This window comes from Mus pahari, chromosome 5 (assembly GCF_900095145.1).
Source record: "Mus pahari chromosome 5, PAHARI_EIJ_v1.1, whole genome shotgun sequence".
NCBI lineage: Eukaryota > Metazoa > Chordata > Mammalia > Rodentia > Muridae > Mus > Mus pahari.
This window is the reverse complement of record NC_034594.1, coordinates 107,411,773-107,417,253: the sequence shown is the minus strand read 5'-3', so window position 1 is coordinate 107,417,253 and position 5,481 is coordinate 107,411,773. Positions and strand designations below refer to the sequence as shown.

The 5,481-nt window shown below is 53.6% G+C and overlaps 1 protein-coding gene across 7 annotated transcripts in view; it reads right to left on the bottom strand.

Annotated features, from left to right (window-relative positions):
• The window catches only part of Plekha6 (pleckstrin homology domain containing A6), a 143,248-nt gene extending 138,252 nt beyond the window's left edge, over positions 1-4,996 (bottom strand). For 3 of the 7 annotated variants that reach the window (XM_029538956.1, XM_029538957.1, XM_029538959.1), the window contains exon 1: positions 4,924-4,995. The gene's annotated coding sequence lies outside the window, so the exon portion shown is untranslated. Of the gene's footprint in view, positions 1-4,923 lie in introns of all 7 variants that reach the window. The other 4 variants (XM_029538958.1, XM_029538960.1, XM_029538950.1 and 1 more) reach the window with 3 other exon arrangements.
• Between the last annotated feature and the right edge of the window lie 485 nt (positions 4,997-5,481).

The window sequence follows — 5,481 nt, the reverse complement described above, 5'->3', positions numbered from 1 at the left end:
GTGGCTCATAACCATCTGTAACAAGATCTGACGCCCTTTTCTGGAGTGTCTGAAGATAGCTACAGTGTACTTACATATAATAAATAAATAAATCTTTTTTTTAAAAAATTTTTTTAAGGATTGAAGACGGATCTATGGCATGCATATGGCCCTCAGTTCCACCCCAAGTACCAAAAAGGGAAAGGAAAAAAAAAAAAAAAAAAAAAAAGACAGATTTCCAATCCAAAGTTCAGAGAACATATGTATGCAACTTGCCCAGGTCACACCAGAAAGTGATGCCCTGCCCACCCCTCAACCCCAATCTGAAGACAAAAAGAGCTCATCGATTTTCTTCAACCCCACCATCTGATGGACACTAATGCTTCCAGATGTGTCCCATCAGGTAGCTGTTGCCTGCCAGTCTTGGCCATTTCAAGATAGACAGGGATGGGGACTGGCACTTGCAGATGGCCCAAGCCCTAGGGTGGGGCTTGAGGTGAGACTTCACTCGGTGTCGCTCGAAGTATAAGATCCACAGAGTCAGCTCAACTTTCAGTATAGCGAGACACACAAGAAACTGCATGGGTATATAAACCAACGCTCTGATGTATATTGATATTGAACACCACAACTCCACCCCAACTCTTTATGTCCCTTTGTACTTCCGGTCTCCCACCCTCTAGGCCCTGTCTACCCTCCTAGCTCTCCGTACCTTGCCCCTCCCCAGCCACACCCATCTCCTTTGCGTTTTCATTACCAAGTTTCTCAAGAGGAGCCAGACTCCTCTATCTTAACTTCCTTCCCCCTTCCATCGTTCTTCCCCGCTGCAGGGTTAGTAATTCCTGACTAGCCCTTCCCGAATGGCAAGGTGAAGGATTCTCCAGTGCGCCCACGGAATGGACATACAGGTCGTTCTCGCCTCGGGCCAGTACAAACAGGGCTGCTGTGAACATCTGTGGGCGGTGAGGGGGCGGGTGCCCTTGTGCGTTTTCTTTTGACTTTATTAATTTTTCTCTGGGGCCGGACACCTGCTGCACACAGAGACTTTCCAACTGACCCAGCCCTCTGTCGAGCAGAGGAGAAACAAAGCCACGGTTCTCCCGATCTCTGCACCCCGGGGCCACCGGGAGCGCTAAGAGATAGCCTCTAACAGTGGGCCTTTGGGTCCCCGTTTGGAGCTGGCTAGAAGCCAGAAAGGAAAGCCAGGAATACAAAGAGCTTGAGGCAGCCAGTGTCCTTAACCTCTTGTGCTGCCCTGACCCTCCCTCCTCTCCGCCAGGTCCCCTCCGCCTCACCCGGATGATGTGGGTAGCCCCATTATAGGATGGTTTCCACCACAGGCTGCAGCTCCATCTGCTTACCCCTTACCAGCCCTCTCCTTGTCAGCCAGGCCCAGAACAAGGCGGCTAGGGGTTGCCTGGCCTTAGCCCTCGTGGGGAAGCTAGACCTGGGAAGGTTGGTGTCACTACACAACCAGTCTTCAGGAACAAGTAGTTCCTTCGGCAGGCTTATCTGTGGTTGGCCAGTCTAGTTCTAGTTCTAGTGTTCTCTCTCTCTCTCTCTCTCTCTCTCTCTCTCTCTCTCTCTCTCTCTCTCTCTCTGTTTTTCGAGACAGGGTTTCTCTGTGTAGCCCTGGCTGTCCTGGAACTCACTCTGTAGACCAGGCTGGCCTCGAACTCAGAAATCTGCCTGCCTCTGCCTCCCAAGTGATGGGATCAAAGGCGTGCGTCACCACGCCCGGTTTCTAGCACCTTCTCAAACAGCCTTGTCCCAGGCTGACTCCCCTACCCACCCACTCCACTGCACTCTCTAGAGCCCTTAATTGAAGAAAACGTCAAAGCCACCAGGTTTCCTGCATGTGTGCCCTACCCTTGGGCAAGCATACTCAGCTCCTTGCCTGTCCTTTCATTCATGTCTCTACCTTGGAGAAGGGGCAGCCATCTCTCCCCTGAGGTGAACACTCTGCTCAGGTTATCTGCCCATGCATGTGTCTGCCATCTTTTACAGACCCTCATTCATTCTGCTGGGTGTCCCGGCTTGAATCGTGAAGTGCTTCTCCCCGAAGGTGCATGCAGCACCTTCCTGCGCTCCTGTCTTCTCCCTGTAATGTGCCAGGTCTCCTAAAAGCATAACTCCTGTCTCCCTCTCAAGTCCACACCCCACCCCCATCTTCTGCTTCTCAACCCAGCATCCCTTCCTGAAGCGAGCCTCTCCTGTTTCCTGGCTTCCTGCTTACCAGTCCGCCCCCCCCCCCTCCTTATTCTGGTTTCTGTTCCCGGCCCCCTGAAACTACTTTCCACTAAGAGCACACTCCCATGTTCCTAAGTGTGGTAGCCAGTTCCTAACTAATTGGCTTTTCTGCTGTACTGACCACTCCTGACCACCCCTTCCTGATTCCTTCTCAAGCTCCTTCTTCTGTCTTCTCTCCTCTCCAATCCTGGTGCGGCTCACCTCTGACCCCCTGAGTCTCTTCCGCAACCTGCCCCGTCTTTCTCTACACACTCCTTAAATACTGATGCTGCCCGGTGACCTTCCTGTCCCCTCACTCACACTTTCAGAGGTTCCCCCTTCTACAGGACAACTCCTAGAGGACCCTCTTCCTCCCAGGCATGACTCAAATGCCAGCTGCTACACGACCCTGAGGATGACACTCGGGGACCTCAAGTTCAACACTTCACCACTGAACTTATCCACAACCCCGAGTCGGGCTTCTAATCTCGATCTTCATCATACTCAAGTGGGACGTTGTTGTGAGATGCCTCTTCCCTCCATTCAGCCACACTCCTCATCCTCTCCCTAGAGATATCCCCTGCTCTCCCACCCTTTCCTCTCCATTCTCCCCACAACCATCTCAGGCTTCCTGGTTTCATGGCAGCTTCCTAACTGCAGTCTATTCTGGAGCCCCCAGCCCCTACCCCCTTCACAGCGGCCAGAGGAATCCTCCTGGATACAGACCCTACAACAAGCCCCAGGATAAAGTTTCCAAAGGCTTTCTTTCTCTTGTAAGATAGAATCCCAAGCCCTCGTCTGTCAGGCCTTCTTCACGTTGCTCATCCTTGCTTTTCTGTCTTATTTTCTCTGCAACCCCCGAAGCTTCCACTTCCACTGTGACCCAAGGAGGTTCTAGATATCTTTGCCTCCAGCCTACCCTGCCTTCCTTACAAAGCCTCCTGCTGCCCAAGGCCACTATATTCCTCCCTTCCCCTTTAGCATCAGCCAGGCGCTTAGCCTTTGAATAGCCTCTCCAGTCTCCTCCTGGGTCCCATAGTCAGCAGCACACAAGTAAAGGCCTCCCAGGATACGTTGGGTTGTTCTGTACCTTCTCCCGCCACCTTAAAAGTAGCTTCTTGGTTTTATTTTTGTGTTGCAGGAAGAAGTGAATGTTCAGTGTATCTAGATAGTGGGGTGAGATAAAAGAACAGGAAGAGATTGGGAAGCAAATTCAAAGTCATCAGGAGCTCTTGGGAATTCGGACCACCAAGCTGTCTCTGCTCAGAATAAGAATGGGGTGGGGGACCTCAGGAATCAGTCTTGTTTTGTTTTGTTTTGCTTTTGAGACAAGAGTCTCACTATGTAACCTCAGCTGGCCTGGAAGGCAAAGATCTAACTGGCTCTGCCACCAGAGTGCTGGGATTGAAGGTGCGCCACCATGCCCAGCCCCGAATCAGTCTCTTCGGTAAACTCCTTGGATGGTTTCTCTATTTTTGAGAAAGAGGCTCACTGTGTTGTCCAGCTTGCTCTCTGGGACCTCTCAGGTCAAGTGATCCCCCCCGCCTCAGCCTCCTGAGGAGCTGGGCGGCACACTCAACCACACTTAACCTTGATGATTCTTACAGGTTTTGAAGGTTCAAGCCTCTGAGGGAAGGGACTCTGCTTTTAATCATGGCGAAATTCTGTTATTTGGGATCATAACCCTGGGGCCAAGAACTTTGGTGAAGTTACTGCTAAGACAATATAATTCAGCACCAATTATGATAAACAGTGGTGATAATAACAGAAGAAAGTGCCGCACACGTGTGGAAACACAAACCCCAAACCACAGTGAGCCCCTGCAACCGAGAAAGGAAGCTCAGACTCAGGCTGACCCGGTGCAACGATGGACAAGTGGTCCCATCTCAGACAAAGACTTTACATCTCTCCGGTCCTGTGGCAACAGCACAGGGGCTGCCTCTAGCTTCTCTTCAGCTCTAATGTTTTCTGAGTGGCTATCTTGAGGAAGAGGAAGCTTGTCGAGTGTGGGAACAGTCCAAACTGCTGTGCTATATACACTTGCTAAATCATTGGGTGATTTCTTTCCTGGCAAAAGATGACTGTAAGAGAAGCTGGCCAAAAAAAAAAAGGGGGGGGGGCAAACAGGGCCACTTTGCTATAATGAGATTATGCCACAGCCATTTGGTTTATGGAATTAATAGAACAGTGCTAATTTATCACTGAGAACAGCAAAACCTCCCCTAAAGGATTCTTCAAGCCTAAGGCTCTCTCTCTTCTGCCTTCTGACCACAGACCCGGGGAAGCAGCAGGCAGGGGGAGGAGCTGCAGGAGTCCGCAGTGAGCAGGTGGGAGAGACAGGGGCTCCTAACGCGCTGTCAGTTTGCCCAAGTCTGGAGGAAATAAGTCGCCTGGCTAATGTAAGAGCTGGAAGAACTCTTTTCTGCAGGGTGCGGTGGTCAGGAAAGAAGTTCAAGGCCACCTCGCCTGCCCTGCCTCTCCAGCTCAGGGAAGGACTCCTGGGAGCCTTCCTGGACTTTGCCCCATTGAGGAAAAGGCGGGAGTCACATTCAAACAGGTATCTTGATAAACTTATTAGTCAGCCACCCTCTCCCTCCACCACCACCACCCCCCAACCTGACCCCCGACCCTGCTACCTTTCAAGTCAGACAACTTTAAAGAAAAAGTGGAAACGGGGTGGGGGGGGTGGGAGAGGGGAGAACGAGCCCTACATACTTGATGAAGAAGATTCTCCCGCCGCGGTCCACTCCGTAGGTCCATCGGCCTGGCAGGTCCAGCCAGTCGATCTCATCGGCCATCTCGGTGTCCCCGCAGCCCCTCTGGCTCTCCGCGCCCGCCCCCCGCGCCAGGCTGGCGCCCCCACTTTCTGCGCCTCCTAGAGGCGGCGATGGGGGAGGGGGTCCGGTGTGGTCCGGGCGCACCTCCCGGTTCCCCCGGCGGTGACTCCGGCCTCCCGCGGAAGGCGAGCTGGCCGCCAGCCGGGGACGGGCGGGCACTTAACCCAGGCGGGGTTCGGTCCTAGACACCTCCCGCCCTCTGCGCCGGGGAGCTCCTCTTCGGACCGGCTCCTGAAGTTCAGTGCCGGGCAATTAGCGTGGTGAGTAATTAGGAGGTTCCTGCCGCCGAGGCTGCTAACGGGCAGCGCCGGCCTCCGTCCGCTCCCGCCAGCCGGCGCGGCGGGGAGAGGCTCCCCCGGAACCCGCAGGTTGCGCCGAGGTGCGCCCCGGCTCGCGCTCCGAGCCGTCTTCTGAGCTGCGGGCCCTGGAGGCGGGG